This window comes from Pleurodeles waltl, chromosome 7, assembly GCF_031143425.1.
Source record: "Pleurodeles waltl isolate 20211129_DDA chromosome 7, aPleWal1.hap1.20221129, whole genome shotgun sequence".
In the NCBI taxonomy this organism is placed as follows: Eukaryota; Metazoa; Chordata; class Amphibia; order Caudata; family Salamandridae; genus Pleurodeles; species Pleurodeles waltl.
This window is the reverse complement of record NC_090446.1, coordinates 508,555,942-508,579,107: the sequence shown is the minus strand read 5'-3', so window position 1 is coordinate 508,579,107 and position 23,166 is coordinate 508,555,942.

The window sequence follows — 23,166 nt, the reverse complement described above, 5'->3', positions numbered from 1 at the left end:
CCAGGTAAGGGAGAGATTGTTCAAGAAACAAACACTGGAATACTGCTGGGCACGCACACTGAAATCAGGCTTTTTCAAGGCAGAAATACAGGGGGCAGACAGTTTTTAAGCACAATTTAAATCACAGAAACAGATTAAAACAGTCTCCTAAAAACACACTCTGCAAGATGTATGTAGCCTTTTTGCTTAGAAGAGAAATAGGGAGAGGGTGTGCCACAAACTAGCAAGGCAATTCACACAGTCACGGCAAAAACAAATCAAAAACAAAAAACACCACGTTCAAAGAAGCCAGGCTGCCTGAAACACAGAGTCCACAGAAAAACAGACAAAGATAGATGAAATAAACACTTTTGAACAAATAATACTATTTACCCAGAAAAATCTCAGGGCTCCTTACCTAGGTCTTTTACCAATCCTTGAACTCTGGGCTGTATCAGGACACAGGGGAGATGCACAGAGGCTCACAAAATGGAGGTGGCTGTCTTGGGCTTCCCTCCACAAACTTAAGGGGCCAGAGCAGGTGTGGGGGGGGCGGGTCCCATGTGCAGCAGGGACTCAGGGAGCCAATCAGCTAAGTCCAGTCCCTGTGGTCAGGGGGAAAGGCAACTGCTGCTCTATTCAAAATCTCCTTGGATACAGACAGGCTGAATCCACACTTTCAAGCTAGCAGAGTCTACTTTCCAGGTAAGGGAGAGATTGTTTAAGAAACAAACACTGGAATACTGCTGGGCGCGCACTCTGAAATCGGGCTTTTCAAAGGCAAAAATACAGGGGGCAGACAGTTTTTAAGCACAATTTAAATCACAGAAACAGATTAAAACAGTCTCCTAAAAACACACTCTGCAAGATGTATGTAGCCTTTTTACTTAGAAGAGAAATAGGGAGGGGCGAGGGGGGTGTGCCACAAACTAGCAAGTCAATTCACACAGTCACGGCAAAAACAAATTAAAAAAAAACACCACTTTAAAAGAGGCCAGGATGCCTGAAACACAGAGAGTCCACAGAAAAACAGACACAGGTAGCTGAAATAAACACTTTTGAACAAATAATACTATTTACCCAGAAAAATCTCAGGGCTCCTTACCTAAGTCTTTTTGCAATTCTTGAACATTGGGCTGTATCAGGACACAGGGGAGATGCACAGAGGCTCACAAAATAGAGGTGGCTGTCTTGGGGTTCCCTCCACAAACTTAAGGGGCCACAGCAGGTGTGGGGGATGGGCCTCAGGTGCAGCAGGGACTCAGGCAACCAATCAGCTAAGTCCTGTCCCTGTGGTCAGGGGGAAAGGCAACTGCTGCTCTCTTCAGAATCTCCTTGGATACAGACAGGCTGAATCCACACTTTCAAGCTAGCCAGAGTCTACTTTCCACTTAAGGGAGAGATTGTTTAAGAAACAAACACTGGAATACTGCTGGGCGCGCACTCTAAAATCTGGCTTTTTAAAGGCAAAAATACACGGGGCAGACAGTTTTTAAGCACAATTTAAATCACAGAAACAGATTAAATCAGTCTCCTAAAAACACACTCTGCAAGATGTATGTAGCCTTTTTACTTAGAAGAGAAATAGGGAGGGGGTGTGCCACAAACTAGCAAGGCAATTCACACAGTCACTGCAAAAACACATTTTTAAAAAAACACCTCTTTCAAAGAAGACAGGCTGCCTGAAACACAGAGAGTCCACAGAAAAACAGACACAGATAGCTGAAATAAACACTTTTGAACAAATAATACTATTTACCCAGTAAAATCTCAGGGCTCCTTACCTAGGTCTTTTTGCAATCCTTGAACTCGGGCTGTATCAGGACACAGGGGAGATGCACAGAGGCTCACAAAATTGAGGTGGCTGTCTTGGGGTTCCCTCCACAAACGTAAGGGGCCACAGCAGGTGTGGGGGATGGGTCTCAGGTTCAGCAGGGACTCAGGGAGCCAATCAGCTAAATCCAGTCCCTGTGGTCAGGGGGAAAGGCAACTGCAGCTCTATTCAGAATCTCCTTGGATACAGGCAGGCTGAATCCACACTTTCAAGCTAGCAGAGTCTACTTTCCAGGTAAGAGAGAGATTGTTTAAGAAACAAACACTGGAATACTGCTGGGCGTGCACTCTGAAATCGGGCTTTTTCAAGGCAAAAATACAGGGGGCAGACAGTTTTTAAGCACAATTTAAATCACAGAAACAGATTAAAACAGTCTCCTAAAAACACACAGTGCAAGATGTTTGTAGCCTTTTTACTTACAAGAGAAATAGGGAGGGGGGTGCCTCAAACTAGCAAGGCAATTCACATAGTCTCGGCAAAAAGAAATAAAAAAAAAACACCACTTCAAAAGAGACCAGGCTGCCTGAAACACAGAGAGTCCACAGAAAAACAGACACAGGTAGCTGAAATAAACACTTTTGAACAAATAATACTATTTACCCAGAAATATCTCAGGGCTTCTTACCTAGGTCTTTTTGAAATCCTTCAACACTGGGCTGTATCAGGACACAGGGGAGATGCACAGAGGCTCACAAAATGGAGGTGGCTGTCTTGGGCTTCCCTCCACAAACTTTAGGGGCCAGACCAGGTGTGTGGGGCAGGTCTCAGGTGCAGCATGGACTCAGGGAGGCAATCATTTAAGTCCAGTCCCTTTCGTCAGGGGGAAAGGCAACTGCTGCTCTATTCAGAATCTCCATGGATACAGACAGACTGACTCCACACTTTCAAGCTCGCAGAGTCTACTTTCCAGGTAAGGGAGAGATTGTTCAAGAAACAAACACTGGAATACTGCTGGGCGCGCACACTGAAATCAGGCTTTTTCAAGGCAGAAATACAGGGGGGCAGACAGTTTTTAAGCACAATTTAAATCACAGAAACAGATTAAAACAGTCTCCTAAAAACACAGTCTGCAAGATGTATGTAGCCTTTTTACTTAGAAGAGAAATAGGGAAGGGGTGTGCCACAAACTAGCAAGGCAATTCACACAGTCACGGCAAAAACAAATAAAAACAAAAAAACACCACATTCAAAGAAGCCAGGCTGCCTGAAACACAGAGTCCACAGAAAAACAGACACAGATAGCTGAAATAAACACTTTTGAACAAATAATACTATTTACCCCGAAAAATCTCAGGGCTCCTTACCTAGGTCTTTTTGCAATCCTTGAACATTGGGCTGTATCAGGACACAGGGGAGATGCACACAGGCTCACAAAATAGAGGTGGCTGTCTTGGGCTTCCCTCTACACACTTAAGGGGCCAGAGCAGGTGTGGGGGGCGGGTCTCAGGTGCAGCATGGACTCAGACAACCAATCAGCTAAGTCCAGTCCCTGTGGTCAGGGGGAAAGGCAACTGCTGCTCTCTTCAGAATCTCCTTGGATACAGACAGGCTGAATCCACACTTTCAAGCTAGCCAGAGTCTACTTTGCAGGTAAGGGAGAGATTGTTTAACAAACAAACACTGGAATACTGCTGGGCGCGCACTCTGAAATCGGGCTTTTTAAAGGCAAAAATACAGGGGGGCAGACAGTTTTTAAGCACAATTTAAATCACAGAAACAGATTAAAACAGTCTCCTAAAAACACACTCTGCAAGATGTATGTAGCCTTTTTACTTAGAAGAGAAATGGGGGGGGTTGGGGGGGTGTCACAAACTAGCAAGGCACTTCACACAGTCACGGCAAAACAAATAAAAAAAACACCACTTTAAAAGATATCAGGCTACCTGAAACACAGAGAGTCCACAGAAAAACAGACACAGGTAGCTGAAATAAACACTTTTGAACAAATAATACTATTTACCCAGAAAAATCTCAGGGCTTCTTACCTAGGTCTTTTTGCAATCCTTGAACTCTGGGCTGTGTCAGGACACAGGGGAGATGCACAGAGGCTCACAAAATTGAGGTGGCTGTCTTGGGGTTCCCTCCACAAACTTAAGGGGCCACAGCAGGTGTGGGGGATGGGCCTCAGGTTCAGCAGGGACTCAGGGAGCCAATCAGCTAAGTCCAGTCCCTGTGGTCAGGGGGAAAGGCAACTGCTGCTCTATTCAGAATCTCCTTGGATACAGGCAGGCTGAATCCACACTTTCAAGCTAGCAGAGTCTACTTTCCAGGTAAGGGAGAGATTGTTTAAGAAACAAACACTGGAATACTGCTGGGCGCGCACTCTGAAATCTGGCTTTTTCAAGGCAAAAATACAGGGGGCAGACACTTTTTAAGCACAATTTAAATCACAGAAACAGATTAAAACAGTCTCCTAAAAACACACTCTGCAAGATGTATGTAGCCTTTTTACTTAGAAGAGAAATGGGGGGGGTTGGGGGGGTGTCACAAACTAGCAAGGCACTTCACACAGTCACGGCAAAACAAATAAAAAAAAACACCACTTTAAAAGATATCAGGCTACCTGAAACACAGAGAGTCCACAGAAAAACAGACACAGGTAGCTGAAATAAACACTTTTGAACAAATAATACTATTTACCCAGAAAAATCTCAGGGCTTCTTACCTAGGTCTTTTTGCAATCCTTGAACTCTGGGCTGTGTCAGGACACAGGGGAGATGCACAGAGGCTCACAAAATTGAGGTGGCTGTCTTGGGGTTCCCTCCACAAACTTAAGGGCCCACAGCAGGTGTGGGGGATGGGCCTCAGGTTCAGCAGGGACTCAGGGAGCCAATCAGCTAAGTCCAGTCCCTGTGGTCAGGGGGAAAGGCAACTGCTGCTCTATTCAGAATCTCCTTGGATACAGGCAGGCTGAATCCACACTTTCAAGCTAGCAGAGTCTACTTTCCAGGTAAGAGAGAGATTGTTTAAGAAACAAACACTGGAATACTGCTGGGCGCGCACTCTGAAATCTGGCTTTTTCAAGGCAAACATACAGGGGGCAGACAGTTTTTAAGCACAATTTAAATCACAGAAACAGATTAAAACAGTCTCCTAAAAACACACTGTGCAAGATGTTTGTAGCCTTTTTACTTAGAAGAGAAATAGGGAGGGGGGTGTGCCACAAACTAGCAAGGCAATTCACACAGTCTCGGCAAAAAGAAATAAAAAAAAAACACCACTTTAAAAGAGGCCAGGCTGCCTGAAACACAGAGAGTCCACAGAAAAACAGACACAGGTAGCTGAAATAAACACTTTTGAACAAATAATTCTATTTACCCAGAAATATCTCAGGGCTCCGTACCTAGGTCTTTTTGAAATCCTTGAACACTGGGTTGTATCAGGACACAGGGGAGATTCACAGAGGCTCACAAAATGGAGGTGGCTGTCTTGGGCTTCCCTCCACATACTTTAGGGGCCAGAGCAGGTGTGGGGGGCAGGTCTCAGGTGCAGCAGGGCCTCAAGGAGCCAATCAGCTAAGTCCAGTCCCTGTGGTCAGGGGGAAAGGCAACTGCTGCTCTATTCAGAATCTCCTTGGATACAGACAGGCTGAATCCACACTTTTAAGCTAGCAGAGTCTACTTTCCAGGTAAGGGAGAGATTGTTTAAGAAACAAACACTGGAATACTGCTGGGCGCACACTCTGAAATCGGGCTTTTTCAAAGCAAAAATAATGGGGGGCAGACAGTTTTTAAGCACAATTTAAATCACAGAAACAGATTAAAACAGTCTCCTAAAAACACACTCTGCAAGATGTTTGTAGCCTTTTTACTTAGAAGAGAAATAGGGAGGGGGGGTGCCACAAACTAGCAAGGCAATTCACACAGTCTCGGCAAAAAGAAGAAAAAAAAAAAACACCACTTTAAAAGAGGCCAGGCTGCCTGAAACACAGAGAGTCCACAGAAAAACAGACACAGGTAGCTGAAATAAACACTTTTGAACAAATAATACTATTTACCCAGAAAAATCTCAGGGCTCCGTGCCTAGGTCTTTTTGCAATCCATGAACACTGGGTTGTATCAGGACACAGGGGAGATTCATAGAGGCTCTCAAAATGGAGGTGGCTGTCTTGGGCTTCCCTCCACAAACGTAAGGGGCCAGAGCAGGTGTGGAGGGCGGGTCTCAGGTGCAGCAGGGACTCAGAGAGCCAATCAGCTAAGTCCAGTCCCTGTGGTCAGGGGGAAAGGCAACTGCTGCTCTATTCAGAATCTCCTTGGATACAGACAGGCTGAATCCACACTTTCAACTAGCAGGGTCTACTTTCCAGGTAAGGCAGAGATTGTTTAAGAAACAAACACTGGAATACTGCTGGGCGCGCACTCTGAAATAGGGCTTTTATTTATTTTTATTTTTTATTTTATTTTTATCTTGGAAAGGAATCATACAACAAATACATATGTAAAAGAAAAAACCAAAAAAGAGAAAAAAGAAAGAAAAGAAAAAAAAAAAAAACGAGAAATTCAAACCAACAGGGGATAGACATTTGGGAGAAAAGTGTCCATTACATAAATAGTGGCATAACATTTTGATTTGAACATTTAATCCTTATGAGCCAAAATCCAATCCTGAAATGACCCCCATATTACCTTCCCTTTCCTCCTAGCATGTTTCCCTTTACGTTCATACAATGCTATCTCCAAATAATATACAGAGAGTAATCTGGCCAGCCATTGCTGCCAAGACGGAGGTCGTGCATTAAGCCAAGCGGATGATATACACAGTCGATATACTGCCATGGCCACAAAAATAAATGCTCTATGTGGATTGTCCGTTTCTCCAATTGTAGTGTGGTTAGTTTTACGTATTCATTGCGCTTTAGCTTCAGGCTTTAGGCCTTCGTGCACTTTGCCCTGAATATATTTTATTCATTTGCTGACAGCTTAGAGCCTCTGTGTACTTTGCTCTACATGCTTTTTATTAGGCTTCGTACTGTTATTTTTCAAATAGCCAGTTCTACGGTGTTGTTTTTTATTCATATCACACTGTTTTGCCTACTTCAGCACTGGAGTTCTCCATAACATATTTACTCTATGCTTCAGTCAAGGATACAGTCTGGTACATTGCCGATAGACGTGGTAAGAGTTTAGACTTGGCATTCCTGCGTAGGGACATTTTGTGACACAATGACATGTTAGTTATAAAATCACTTCCTTGTCCCAATACACGCAAGAGGGAGATTCCGACCAGGGAACCACAACTTGACGCTGACTGCCTCGTTGCAGATGCTGAACCAAGATCACAGGTCTCTGCTCAGGTATGAGGGCTGATGTCTCCACAGTGATTCTAATAGGCAAGCTAGAAGCTTAACATGCTGTGCTCTAGATAGAACAAGCAGAGGGAGAGTAGAAACTGTTTGACAATATGATAGCTTTGTTTTTATGTTTTACTCTCCTGGTAACTATTACAATCCTACTGTGTTGTATCGTTCTGGTTATTGCGGCTCACGCCTTAATATCTAAAATACAGTCGTTTTATTAAAACATTATATAAAACTTATACTGTCTTTGTCATTTGTATATGAGATCATATTGGAAATAAGAGAGTTGGTTTGGATCTGAGTAACCACGACTTCCCTGAGAAGTTCCAAAGATGTCATGCGCTCGGCTGCCAAATCATTCCTTCCACATGGGAGAAATGAGGCACTGCTAGTTAGCCGGAGCAAAACCCGGATTTAGGGTGACAGAGTTCTTTACACGTGGGTCAGACTCAGTCCCCTACACCGTCATAGATCCTGCTACCTAGAAATCCAGTAGTCTCATTTAGAATAATGAGAGCCCACGCGACACAATAACCCCTAAGACCATTGTCTCGGGGGTAATACCTAGATCATATCCTAAAACTTCTTTCAATACAGATTGCATACCCTCCCTCAGAGCCTTTAATTCCCCGCATGTAGCCATCATGTGTACAATATCTGTTCCGTACATCCCACATCTTAGACAGCTTGTTCCCGATAGGCTGCCCCATTTGACGAGATGAGCTGGAGTATGATACAGGTCAAACATGGTCTTATAATGTTGCGCTTGGAGGGATGAGGAAAGTAGGATACTGTGTCCCAACTCTAGTGACCTTAAAAAGATCTTACTCCCATCTTCAAGTTTCTTACTCCACCTTTCCCTATTCTTCTCTAGGTCATCGGGCTGTTCTGCCATTAATAATCGGTAGATTGACCTAATTGATATATTAGGGTTAGCCAGAATATCATCCAACAATTGATCACTTCTAAATCCCTGCACACCCCCTGTTTTTCTTACAAGAAAATCTTGTATCTGTAAGTATTTAAAAAAATCCCTACGCTCTAAACCATAGCACTTCTGTAAATCACCAAGTGCCTTGACCCCAAAATTATCAAAAAAGTTCCCAAGCCTCACTATGCCTAAAGAGGCCCAGCTTGCCATACATTTATCCTTAAATATTTCAGGGAGTGATGAGTTCTTTTCAATCATGGTATAACAATTATATCTGCCGAATCCTTTCTTTTTATGCCATGACCGCCAGCACTTATAAGCCGCCTCCAATACCTTATTTCGAGTTTTCTTGTAGTACCCGGGCTCATGAAATGTTACCAAACACCCATTAGCTGCTGCTCCTATCTGCAGCTCATATATGTTAGGACAATCCTCTTCAGAAATCCCATCTTTCTTAGAACCCCATAAAGGGCGCATATACTGAAAGGCTGCTGCCATTTGGTATAATTTTATATTCTGTAGAGACCAACCCCCTCTTTCTCGAGGGAGAGACATAAATTTACTTGCTCTTCTACACTTGCCATATGCCCAGATAAATCTTATAATCACTCTATCTATCTCTTTGAATCTAGGATTAGTAAAGCTCAGCGGTACAGCCCGAAACAAATACAGCAACTTAGAGAGGAAAATCATTTTTACCATATTACACCTCCCCATAATAGTTAGATATAGATTATTCCATCTGCACATATCTTGTCTTGCTTTCCCAAGTATGGGATCCAAATTTAAATTAACAATTTCTCCTACTTTTGGCATAATATCTATACCCAGATATACTGCATGATCCACCCTTCGGGTGTCCTGAGTGCTTGTATATTGATTAATCAATATCTGCGTTTTAGCTCTGTTTAGGAGATATCCAGAAAATCTTCAGAATTTCATTGATACCTCTTCAACCTCTCTCAATGCCGGGTCAGGGGTGGGAGTTAATATAGCTATATCATCTGCATAAGCTAAAACTTTTGTATCCCATCCCTGCCTATGAATCGGTGGAATCTTGTTATTTTCTTCGAGCTGTCTGAGCAAGGGATCTATATATATAGCAAACAGGAGTGGAGAACATGGACATCCCTGTCTAGTACCTCTCTTAACCTGAACACTCTCCGATTGTCCCCCCATTAGTTGTATTTTCACTACCGGTGATCTATATAGGGCCCTTATTGCTACAATAAATTTCTTCCCTAACCCATAATGCTCCATTACATACCATAGATACTTCCAGTTCACCCGATCGAATGCCTTTTCTGCATCTAATAATGTGACTGCCATCGACTCCTCAGCAACTTCCGTAGCATCAAAGAGTGCGATAACTCTTCGGATATGATCGGTGGTATCCCTTCCTGGCACAAACCCATGCTGTCTGGGGAAAACTAGCTTCCTAATCACCAGGGATAATCGAGCGGCTAATATCTTTGAATATATTTTAGCGTCACTATTGATTAGTGTAATTGGCCGGTATGATGCCGGGTTTGATGGGGGTTTCCCTTTTTTCAAAAACATTACTATATTGGCCATATCCCACGATGGAGGGGTTGCCCCTCCATTCTGTACCTGAATAAACAGCTCTATCATTACCGGAAGCAATACAGCTTTAAACGTTTTATAAAACTCTAAAGGAATTGAATCAGGGCCTGTGGCTTTTCCAGTGGCTAAATCACCCAATGCTTTATCAATTTCCGAGATATCTATCTGTTCCCCTAGATATAAAATATCACGCTCCGGTAGTTTATCACCTTTAATGGGGCTTAAAAATTCCAACATTTCTTCCTCTGAATATATAGATGTGTCATCGTATAATTCCGTATAGTATCTGTGAAAGACCTTCCTAATTCCATCCACTTCTAAAACCATTTGTCCTTGCCAATCTTTAATCTCTCTAATTATCCCGGATGCTATTTTCTGACTTGCCCGTATTGCTAATAAACGCCCGGATTTTTCTCCGTACTCATACCCTTGTGAGCGTTGCGCTAGATATTTCTCCGCTATTCTTTGGGTCATAGTCTCATTAATTGCTGCTTTTGCTATAACGACTTCCTCCTGGGCCCTCTTTATATCACCCCCAGTTTCTATCGCAATAACCAACTGTCTTTCTAGCACCCTTAGTTTCGTTTGAAAATCTTTTATTCTGCTTTGGGTATTTTTCTGCTTTTTAATGCTGAAACTCAATGTTTCACCTCGTATTCCGGCTTTTAAAGTATCCCAAACTATCTCAGCTGGAGCTGACCCTTGGTTGAACCCCAATAATTCTGCTATCCACTTGCTCATATACTTACAATATTCCGGGTCCTTAAGAAGCCCTCTTTCAAATGTCCATCTCCTAACCTTTGATTCTAACCCATCCAATTCCAATTCTAATACTAAGGGATTATGATCTGATACAACCCGTGGGTATGACTCCATCCTACCCTGGTTCAATAATACAGGAGAAATCAAAAAGTAATCAAGTCGTGCTAATTTCGCGTGAGGGGCCGAGTAATAAGTATATCCAGGATCTGGCTTGCATAATTTCACCCATGCATCCACTAATCCTAGTTCTTTCTGAATAGCGACCATTGCATTATATACTCGAGGTTTACGCCCCTGGTACTTCTTGGTTGTAGGCGCTAAAACATCCTGTAATCCCTCCCAAGAACCATTAAAGTTGAAGTCACCACATAAAATATACGGGGGAGCCCATCCTGTTAATTCTATAGCAAGAGTATCTAAAACTATTGGATCATCCGTAACTACCCCATATACAGAGCATAATGTAAAGCTGCCATACCCATATCTGCATTCTACAATTACCCATCTCCCTCCCCTGTCCGCCTTCTGCCTAGTAAAATTTAATTTATTAGTCCAATCTAATATCGCCACCCCTTTAGTTCTAGCCTCTTGTTCTGATCGAGCAATTACTTTCATACCGAGTAGACACAGAATTCCGGAATTTTTATATTCCACATGTGTCTCCTGTAAACAATAAATGTCTGCCTTAAAAGTTTTTAGTTCCTCCGACACTCTACTTCTTTTACGAGGGTCATTTAACCCACATATATTAATTGAAGCGATTCGAAGTCTAGCCATTTGCTATTTTTGGTTTCCTTTCTTTTCTCTTTCTGCTCTCCCAAATTTTTGTATCTAACTGCACTTTCTCTTGAATTTTCCTCTCTGTTTGTTCCCCTCCTTCTATTTTTCTCCGCCCCTGTTTCTGTTGCTTTCCTTGTTGCATTCCTAGTTCCATTCCTTTCCATTTTACTCCCTCGTTTTCTATCCATTCCCCCCTTCCTTCTCCTCCTTCTCCTCATCCCCATTCCCTCCCCCTTTCCCCGCTCCCCATCCTCTCCCCCTCCCCTATCCCCTCCCTTCCCCAGACCAGTCTCTTCCATCCCCCTCCCCTGTTTCCCTCCTCCCCAAGACTGGCCCCCATCCTGTAGAGCAATCAGACCACTCATGGCCTGAGTATTGGCGTCGTGTACGTGCAGGCCCACCCACCAGTTACCGGAGCACCTTTACTTTCCAAGTAACTACATTTCGCTATTTGACCCCTATCACGTATTCTTTTGCTTTAATTTCCGAAGTAAATACTTCTGTTTTCCCATTCAATATTATTTTAAGGCGAGCAGGGGCCAGCAAATACGCCTCCCCACCTTTATCTAAAACTGGTTTAATAAGTTGTCGGAGCCGCCATCTCCGCTTGACAGTGGCGTGACAGAAATCAGGGCGAGTGAAAAAGGTAACCCCATCCACAGTGCGAGGGGTATTTGGACAGGTTTTATCCAATATCTCCTGTCGTAATAAGTAATTCCCAAAATAAACTAGAACTGCTCTGGGATATTTAGAGTCTGCCCGTTGGCCCCCCTCCCGCCGATTTAACAGAAACCTGTGAACACGCTGCAATTCATTCTCCCAGTTCCAATTCCCCAATTCCGGGAAAGCACCACGCAAGAGGTTGATCATATACGTCCGTATATTGCTTCCTTCTAGCCCTTCCGGTATGCCCAGAATTCGAAGATTGTTCCTTCTTTGTCTATTCTCAAAATCTTCCAATTTCCACATTACATCCGTCAGTTGTTCGTCTCTCATAGTGTTCTGTTCTTTAAGATTAACAACATCCTCCTCGACCGCCACGATCCTTTCTTCCATTAAAGACAGCTTAGTCTCGATTTCTGTGCATGATTTTGCAACCTTGCGAACTGTTCCCTGTAATCTTTTTGTAGCAATCCTTGCACGTCAACTTTCAATCCTAGTCTCTGTTTGCAACTCTTTAATTGAGCTATAAATTGACTGCAGCATCCCTGCCTCAGCCCCCATTGCAGACGAACTATAAGTGGAGGGACCTGTGTCTGTTTCCTTATTGCCGTTAGCTGAACCCTGGTTAGTTATAGACGAAGAATCCGCTAATCCAATGCCAGAATAATCCCATTTTAAAGTCCTACTACCCGTGGATGTTGGGTTTTCTGGAGACCCCTGGGAGCAAGGTCGTATTTTAACAGATTTCCGGTGTCGGCGCAACTGTCGCACTGTAGGTTCATTACTTGAAGTCTTATCTTCAGTCTCCGATGTTTCACTATCCTCAGACCCACCAAGACTGTGATCGCCACTGCTGAGATTGGACTCTTCGGTCAAAGAGTAAAATTTATCAATATTGTCCTTCCCCCATTCCACAAATTGGGGGTCTTTTCCTGCTATTTTGCCCAACTTTTTAGTGCTTGCCAGAACCTTGTGTGAGTTCTCTCCTTCTGTTGCAGGTCTTAATATGCATACACCTCCTCCCCCATCCTGATGTTCCAATCGCTCAGACCGGTCATATTGTTGTACTTGAAGCTGCTTGTTTTCGGTAGGAGGACCGAGCTCCTTCTCTCTTGTCTCCCTATGATTGTCTTCCAACTCTGGCACACTCTCAATGCCTTGTCTAAAGTTCACAGGGGGATCATTGTTCATAGTGCACCCCTTCATACTGCTGATGCTCGGAAGAGATTCTTTCCCTACCATATTACTTTCAGAGGGGGGGGTTATATGTGCAGACTGAATATCCTGTGCTCCCCCTGCAAGAAAAGTCATTATAGTAGATTGACTTTTGCCCTTTACCTTGATTTCCGTCGGGGGAGTAGTAGTACTATCACTTGTCTTAGAACCTCTCCCCAAACTCAACATGTTTTCCACAGCTGGTTTAGCTACAATTGCTGTCAGGCGTTTGTTTGCTCCTGTTAGCTCTCCTTTGCCTCTACCAACCCGTGTCACTTTCACTCCTTCAGTCTTTTCTCCAGGATTCCGAGTGGGTTTGGGAGGCATCTTAAGTTTCAGTACATGTGAGAGCAGCCTAAACAGTCCTATTACCCCAGTCGACACTAAGGCTGCATCCGCAATTATTTGTTTTGTCAGGTTTTTCCAGAGCCATAAGGGGGTATATAAATGCAGACTTGGGTTATCTTGTGAGCCTAACGCCGACATCAGAGGTCCCAAATTTTTTGTTCTCCTTTTATACCTCTCCCCCTCTGTTTGCTACTCCCCCCCCCTCCTTTATCTTTTCATGCTACAGAGCGAAAAGATGGGGAGATATCAAGGTAACGTTAGGTGGTAGGGACAATATAAATTTTCTAGAATTCACAGTAGTTTTAGTAAAGATTCTTCCTCCCCTGTTTTCCGTCCTTTTTTTTTTTTTTACAAAAAAAGCCTCAGCCTGGTTACCTGCAAAGATGAGGTACACCGGGCTTTCCTCCTGTCTGCTTTCTCCTGCTTTCTCCTGGTGATTTCCCAATCCTTCAGTACTGCTCACCCCTCTTCGCCTCTGGGTGAGAGCAGAATTTGGTCCTGAAGGTTTGCTCCTTACTGCTGCTACTATGGGTCTCCAGGAGGACCTCCAACCCCATACCGCCTGAAGGGTTGCGTGCTTTTTCAGTGTTTATGCGGCGCTCGGCATCCTCACCCGAGCGCCGCTAGGTCTATGCAAACCGGAGCCTGATAGAGAAGGCTCCTCACCTCCTCTTTCCGGGGAAGAAAAACGGGCCGAATTCAGCCACCTATTTGGCCGCTCCGCCGCGGCCGCCGCGGCCGCTGTACCTTCGGCTCCCCTGGTGGGCAGGACTGCGGAAACGCAGTTACGCCGACGCCATGTTGCCCCCTGAAATCGGGCTTTTTAAAGGCAAAAATACACGGGGCAGACAGTTTTTAAGCACAATTTAAATCACAGAAACAGATTAAATCAGTCTCCTAAAAACACACTCTGCAAGATGTATGTAGCCTTTTCACTTAGAAGAGAAATAGGGAGGGGGTGTGCCACAAACTAGCAAGGCAATTCACACAGTCACGGCAAAAACAAATAAAAAAAAAACACCACTTTCAAAGAAGCCAGGCTGCCTGAAACACAGAGAGTCCAAGAAAAACAGACACAGATAGCTGAAATAAACACTTTTGAACAAATAATACTATTTACCCAGTAAAATCTCAGGGCTCCTTACCTAGGTCTTTTTGCAATCCTTGAACTCAGGGCTGTATCAGGACACAGGGGAGATGCACAGAGGCTCACAAAATTGAGGTGGCTGTCTTGGGCTTCCCTCCACAAACTTAAGGGGCCACAGCAGGTGTGGGGGATGGGTCTCAGGTGCAGCAGGGACTCAGGGAGCCAATCAGTTAAGTCCAGTCCCAACACTCAGGGGGAAAGGCAACTGCTGCTCTATTCAGAATCTCATTGGATACAGACAGGCTGACTCCACACTTTCAAGCTCGCAGAGTCTACTTTCCACGTAGAGGAGAGATTGTTCAAGAAAAAAAAACTGGAATACTGCTGGGCGCGCACTCTGAAATCGGGCTTTTTCAAGGCAGAAATACAGGGGGGCAGACAGTTTTTAAGCACAATTTAAATCACAGAAACAGATTAAAACAGTCTCCTAAAAACACACTCTGCAAGATGTATGTAGCCTTCTTACTTAGAAGAGAAATAGGGAGGGGGTGTGACACCAACTAGCAAGGCAATTCACACAGTAACGGCAAAAACAAATAAAAAACAAAAAACACCACTTTCAAAGAAGCCAGGCTGCCTGAAATACAGAGTCCACAGAAAAACAGACACAGATAGCTGAAATAAACACTATTGAACAAATAATACAATTTACCCAGAAAAATCTCAGGGCTCCTTACCTAGGCCTTTTTGCAATCCTTGAACACTGGGTTGTATCAGGACACAGGGGAGATTCATAGAGGCTCTCAAAATGGAGGTGGCTGTCTTGGGCTTCCCTCGACAAACGTAAGGGGCCAGAGCAGGTGTGGAGGGCGGGTCTTAGGTGCAGCAGAGACTCAGAGAGCCAATCAGCTAAGTCCAGTCCCTGTGGTCAGGGGGAAAGGCAACTGCTGCTCTATTCAGAATCTCCTTGGATACAGACAGGCTGAATCCACACTTTCAAGCTAGCAGAGTCTACTTTCCAGGTAAGGGAGAGATTGTTTAAGAAACAAACACTGGAATACTGCTGGGCGCGCACTCTAAAATCTGGCTTTTTAAAGGCAAAAATACACGGGGCAGACAGTTTTTAAGCACAATTTAAATCACAGAAACAGATTAAATCAGTCTCCTAAAAACACACTCTGCAAGATGTATGTAGCCTTTGTACTTAGAAGAGAAATAGGGAGGGGGTGTGCTACAAACTAGCAAGGCAATTCACACAGTCACGGCAAAAACAAATAAAAAAAAAAACACCACTTTCAAAGAAGCCAGGCTGCCTGAAACACAGAGAGTCCACAGAAAAACAGACACAGATAGCTGAAATAAACACTTTTGAACAAATAATACTATTTACCCAGTAAAATCTCAGTGCTCCTTACCTAGGTCTTTTTGCAATCCTTGAACTCGGGGCTGTATCAGGACACAGGGGAGATGCACAGAGGCTCACAAAATGGAGGTGGCTGTCTTGGGCTTCCCTCCACAAACGTAAGGGGCCACAGCAGGTGTGGGGGATGGGTCTCAGGTGCAGCAGGGACTCAGGGAGCCAATCAGCTAAATCCAGTCCCTGTGGTTAGGGGGAAAGGCAACTGCTGCTCTATTCAGAATCTCCTTGGATACAGACAGGCTGAATACACACTTTCAAGCTAGCAGAGTCTACTTTCCAGGTAAGGGAGAGATTGTTTAAGAAACAAACACTGGAATACTGCTGGGCGCGCACTCTGAAATGGGGCTTTTCAAAGGCAAAAATACAGGGGGCAGACAGTTTTTAAGCACAATTTAAATCACAGAAACAGATTAAAACAGTCTCCTAAAAACACACTCTGCAAGATGTATGTAGCCTTTTAACTTAGAAGAGAAATGAGGGGGGTTGGGGGGTGTGTCACAAACTAGCAAGGCACTTCACACAGTCACGGCAAAACAAATAAAAAAAAACACCACTTTAAAAGATATCAGGCTGCCTGAAACACAGAGAGTCCACAGAAAAACAGACACAGGTAGCTGAAATAAACACTTTTGAACAAATAATACTATTTACCCAGAAAAATCTCAGGGCTTCTTACCTAGGTCTTTTTGCAATCCTTGAACTCTGGGCTGTGTCAGGACGCAGGGGAGATGCACAGAAGCTCACAAAATTGAGGTGGCTGTCTTGGGGTTCCCTCCACAAACTAAAGGGGCCACAGCAGGTGTGGGGGATGGGTCTCAGGTTCAGCAGGGACTCAGGGAGCCAATCAGGTAAGTCCAGTCCCTGTGGTCAGGGGGAAAGGCAACTGCTGCTCTATAAAGAATCTCCTTGGATACAGGCAGGCTGAATCCACACTTTCAAGCTAGCAGAGTCTACTTTCAAGGGAAGGGAGAGATTGTTTAAGAAACAAACACTGGAATACTGCTGGGCGCGCACTCTGAAATCGGGCTTATTCAAGGCAAAAATACAGGGGGCAGACAGTTTTTAAGCACAATTTAAATCACAGAAACAGATTAAAACAGTCTCCTAAAAACACACACTGCAAGATGTTTGTAGCCTTTTTACTTAGAAGAGAAATAGGGAGGGGGGTGCCACAAACTAGCAAGGAAATTCACACAGTCTCGGCAAAAAGAAATTAAAAAAAAAAACACCACTTTAAAAGAGGCCAGGCTGCCTGAAACACAGAGTCCACAGAAAAACAGACACAGGTAGCTGAAATAAACACTTTTGAACAAATAATACTATTTACACAGAAAAATCTCAGGGCTCCTTACCTAGGTCTTTTTGAAATCCTTCAACACTGGTTTGTATCAGGACACAGGGGAGATGCACAGAGGCTCACAAAATGGAGGTGGCTGTCTTGGGCTTCCCTCCACAAAGTTTAGGGGCCAGAGCAGGTGTGGGGGGCAGGTCTCAGGTGCAGCAGGGACTCAGGGAGCCAATCAGCTAAGTCCAGTCCCTATGGTCAGGGGGAAAGGCAACTGCTGCTCTATTCAGAATCTCCTTGGATACAGACAGGCTGAATCTCCATGGATACAGACAGGCTGAATCCACACTTTCAAGCTAGCAGAGTCTACTTTCTAGGTAAGGGAGAGATTGTTTAAGGAACAAACACTGGAATACTGCTGGGCGCGCACTCTGAAATCGGGCTTTTTAAAGGCAAAAATACAGGGGGGGGCAGACAGTTTTTAAGCACAATTTAAATCACAGATACAGATTAAAACAGTCTCCTAAAAACACACTCTGCAAGACGTATGTAGCCTTTTTACTTAGAAGAGAAATGGGGGGGGGGGGGAAGGGGTGTGTGTCACAAACTAGCAAGGCACTGCACACAGTCACGGCAAAAAAACAAAAAAAAAAACACCACTTTAAAAGATACCAGGCTGCCTGAAACACAGAGAGTCCACAGAAAAACAGACACAGGTAACTGAAATAAACACTTTTGAACAAATAATACTATTTACCCAGAAAAATCTCAGGGCTCCTTACCTAGGTGTTTTTGCAATCGTTGAACACTGGCCTGTATCAGGACACAGGGGAGTTGAGATGCACAGAGGCTCACAAAATGGGGGTTGCTGTCTTGGGCTTCCCTCCACAAACTTAAGGGGCCAGAGCAGGTGTGGGGGATGGGTCCCAGGTGCAGCAGGGACTCAGGGAGCCAATCAGCTAAGTCCAGTCCCTGTGGTCAGGGGGAAAGGCAACTGCTGCTCTATTCAGAATCTTCTTGGATACGGACAGGTTGAATCCACACTTTCAAGCTATCAGAGTCTACTTTCCAGGTAAGGAAGAAATTGTTTATGAAACAAACACTGGAATACTGCTGGGCACGCACTCTGAAATCGTGTTTTTTTAAGGCAAAAATACATCGGGGCAGACAGTTTTTAAGCACAATTTAAATCACAGAAACAGATTAAAACAGTCTCCTAAAAACACAGTATGCAAGATGTATGTAGCCTATTTACTTAGAAGAGAAATGGGGGGGGGGGTGCCACAAACTAGCAAGGCAATTCACACAGTAACGGCAAAAACGACTTAAACAAAACCACCTCTTTAAAAGAGGCCAGGCTGCCTGAAACACAGAGAGTCCACAGAAAAACAGACACAGGTAGCTGAAATAAACACTTTTGGAGAAATAATACTATTTACCCAGAAAAATCTCAGTGCTCCTTACCTAGGTCTTTTTGCAATCCTTGAACACTGGGCTGTATAAGGACACAGGGGAGATGCACAGAGGCTCAATAATTGGAGGTGGCTGTCTTGGGCTTCCCTCCACAAACTTAAGGGGCCAGAGCAGGTATGGGGGGCAGGTCTCAGGAGCAGCAGGGACTCAGGAAGCCAATCAGCTAAGTCCAGTCCCTGTGGTCAGGGGGAAAGGCAACTGCTGCTCTATTCAGAATCTCCTTGGATACAGACAGGCTGAATCCACACTTTCAAGCTAGCAGAGTCTACTTTCCATGTAAGGGAGAGATTGTTTAGGAAACAAACACTGGAATACTGCTGGGTGCGCACTCTGAAATTGGGCTTTTCAATGCAAAAATACAGGGGGTCAGACAGTTTTAAAGCACAATTTAAATCACAGAAACAGATTAAAACAGTGTCCTAAAAACACACTCTGCAAGATGTATGTAGCCTTTTTACTTCGAAGAGAAATTGGGAGGGGGTGCCACAAACTAGCAAGGCCATTCACAGAGTCACTGCAAAAACAAATAAAAAAAAAAACACCACTTTAAGAGGCCAGGCTGCCTGAAACACAGAGAGTCCACAGTAAAACAGACACAGTAGCTGAAATAAACACTTTTGAACAAATAATAGTATTTACCCAGAAAAATCTCAGTGCTCCTTACCTAGGTCTTTTTGCAATCCTTGAACACTGGCTGTATCAGGACACAGGAGAGATGCACAGAGCCTCACAAAATTGAGGTGGCTGTCTTGGGCTTCCCTCCACAAACTTTAGGGGCCAGACCAGGTGTGCGGGTAGGTCTCAGGTGCAGCAGGGACTCAGGGAGGCAATCAGCTCAGTCCAGTCCCAACAGTCAGGGGGAAAGGCAACTGCTGCTCTATTCAGAATCTCCTTGGATACAGACAGGCTGAACACACACTTTCAAGCTAGCAGAGTCTACTTTCCTGGTAAGGGAGAGATTGTTTAAGAAACAAACAGTGGAATACTGCTGGGCGCGCACACTGAAATCTTGCTTTTTAAAGGCAAAAATACAGGGGGGTAGACACTTTTTAGGCACAATTTAAATCACAGAAACATATTAAAACCGTCTCCTAAAAACACACTCTGCAAGATGTATGTAGCCTTTTTACCTAGAAGACAAATAGGGTGGGTGAGGGTGTGTGTGCCACAAACTAGCAAGGCAATTCACACAGTCACGGAAAATAAAAAAAATAAAAAATCACCACTTTAAAAGAGGCCAGGCTGCCTGAAACACAGAAAGTCCACAGAAAAACAGACACAGGGAGCTGAAATAAACACTTTTGAACAAATAATACTATTTACCCAGAAAAATCTCAGGGCTCCTGTAGGAAAGTACCATCTTGCCTGGCATGTTACCCCCATATTTCACTGTATATATGTTGTTTTAGTTGTATGTGTCACTGAGACCCTGCCAGCCAGGGCCCCAGTGCTCTTAAGTGTGCCCTGTATGTGTTACCTGTGTTATGACTAACTGTCTCACTGAGGCTCTGCTATCCAGAACCTCAGTGGTTATGCTCTCTCATTTCTTTCCAAATTGTCACTAACAGGCTAGTGACCAATTTTACCAATTTACATTGGCATACTGGAACACCCTTATAATTCCCTAGTATATGGTACTGAGGTACCCAGGGTATTGGGGTTCCAGGAGATCCCTATGGGCTGCAGCATTTCTTGTGCTACCCATAGGGAGATCTGGCAATTCTTACACAGGCCTGCCTTTGCAGCCTGAGTGAAATAACGTCCACATTATTTCACAGCCATTTACCACTGCACTTAAGTAACTTATAAGTCACCTATATGTCTAACCTTTACCTGGTAAAGGTTGGGTGCTAAGTTACTTAGTGTGTGGGCACCCTGGCACTAGCCAAGGTGCTCCCACATTGTTCAGGGCAAATTCCCCCGGACTTTGTGAGTGCGGGGACACCATTACACGCGTGCACTATACATATGTCACGACATATGTATAGGTCACAATGGTAACTCCGAACATGGCCATGTAACATGTCTAAGATCATGGAATTGTCACCCCAAAGCCATTCTGGCATTGGGGAGACAATTCCATGATCCCCCGAGTCTCTAGCTCAGACCCGGGTACTGCCAAACTACCTTTCCCGTGGTTTCACTGCAGCTGCTGCTGCTGCCAACCCCTCAGACAGGTTTCTGCCCTCCTGGGGTCCAGCCAGGCCTGGTCCAGGAAGGCAGAACAAAGGACTTCCTCAGAGAGAGGGTGTTACACCCTCTCCCTTTGGAAAAAGGTGTCAGGGCTGGGGAGGAGTAGCCTCCCCCAGCTTCTGGAAATGCTTTGATGGGCACAGATGGTGCCCATCTCTGCATAAGCCAGTCTACACCGGTTCAGGGATCCCTCAGCCCTGCTCTGGTGCGAAACTGGACAAAGGAAAGGGGAGTGACCACTCCCCTGATCTGCACCTCCCCTGGGAGGTGCCCAGAGCTCCTCCAGTGTGCTCCAGACCTCTGCCATCTTGGAAACAGAGGTGCTGCTGGCACACTGGACTGCTCTGAGTGGCCAGTGCCAGCAGGTGACGTCAGAGACTCCTTCTGATAGGCTCCTTCAGGTGTTGCTAGCCTATCCTCTCTCCTAAGTAGCCAAACCTCCTTTTCTGGCTATTTAGGGTCTCTGCTTTGGGGAATTCCTTAGATAATGAATGCAAGAGATCATCAGAGTTCCTCTGCATCTCTCTCTTCACCTTCTGCCAAGGAATCGACTGCTGACCGCGCTGGAAGCCTGCAAAACTGCAACAAAGTAGCAAAGACGACTACTGCAACCTTGTAACGCTGATCCTGCCGCCTTCTCGACTGTTTTCCTGGTGGTGCATGCTGTGGGGGTAGTCTGCTTCCTCTCTGCACTAGAAGCTCCAAAGAAATCTCCCGTGGGTCGACGGAATCTTCCCCCTGCAACCGCAGACACCAAAGAACTGCATCACCGGTCCTCTGGGTCTCCTCTCAGCATGACGAGCGAGGTCCCTTGAACTCAGAAACTCTGTCCAAGTGACTCCCACAATCCAGTTACTCTTCAGTCCAAGTTTGGTGGAGGTAAGTCCCTTGCCTCCCCACGCTAGACTGCATTGCTGGGAACTGCGTGTTTTGCAGCTACTCCGACTCCTGTGCACTCTTCCAGGAGTTCCTTTGTGCACAGCCAAGCCTGGGTCCCCCGGCACTCTAACCTGCAGTGCACGACCTCCTGAGTTGTCCTCCGGCATCGTGGGACCCTCTTTTGTGACTTTGGGTGACCTCTGGTTCACTCCACTTCATAGTGCCTGTTCCGGCACTTCTGTGGGTGCTGCTTGCTTCTGAGTGAGCTCTTTGTCTTGCTTGATGCCCCCCTCTGTCTCCTCACGCAATTGGCGACATCCTGGTCCCTCCTGGGCCACAGCAGCATCCAAAAACCCTAACCGCACCCTTGCAGCTAGCAAGGCTTGTTTGCGGTCTTTCTGCAAGGAAAGACCTCTGCCCACTTTCTGCTCCAAAGGGGAAGTTTCTAGCCCTTGTCGTTCTTGCAGAATCCACAGCTTCTACCAACCAGTGGCAGCTTCTTTGCACCCACAGCTGACATTTCCTGGGCATCTGCCCACTCCCGACTTGATCGTGACTCTTGGACTTGGTCCCCTTGTTCCACAGGTACTCTCATCAGGAAATCCATTGTTGTTGCATTGCTGGTGTTGGTCTTCCTTGCAGAAATCCCCTATCACGACTTCTGTGCTCTTTGGGGAATTTAGGTGCACTTTGCACCCACTTTTCAGGGTCTTGGGGTGGGCTATTTTTCTTACCCTCACTGTTTTCTTACAGTCCCAGCGACCCTCTACAAGGTCACATAGGTTTGGGGTCAATTTGTGGTTCGCATTCCACTTCTAGAGTATATGGTTTGTGTTGCCCCTATCCCTATGTGCCCCCATTGCATTCTATTGTGACTATACATTGTTTGCACTGTTTTCTATTGCTATTACTGCATATTTTGGTATTGTGTACATATATCTTGTGTATATTTGCTATCCTCATACTGAGGGTACTCACTGAGATATTTTGGCATATTGTCATAAAAAATAAAGTACCTTTATTTTTAGTATATGTGTGTATTGTGTTTTCTTATGATATTGTGCATATGACACTAGTGGTACTGTAGGAGCTTCACTCGTCTCCTAGTTCAGCCTAAGCTGCTCTGCTAAGCTACCTTTTCTATAAGCCTAAGCTGCTAGACACCCCTCTACACTAATAAGGGATACCTGGACCTGGTGCAAGGTGTAAGTACCCCTTGGTACTCATTACAAGCCAGTCTAGCCTCCTACAGCTCCTTACCTAGGTCTTTTTGAAATCCTTCAACACTGGGTTGTATCAGGACACAGGGGAGATGCACAGAGGCTCACAAAATGGAGGTGGCTGTCTTGGGCTTCCCTCCACAAACTTTAGGGGGCCAGAGCAGGTGTGGGGGGAGGGTCTCAGGTGCAGCAGGGACTCAGGGAGCCAATAAGCTAA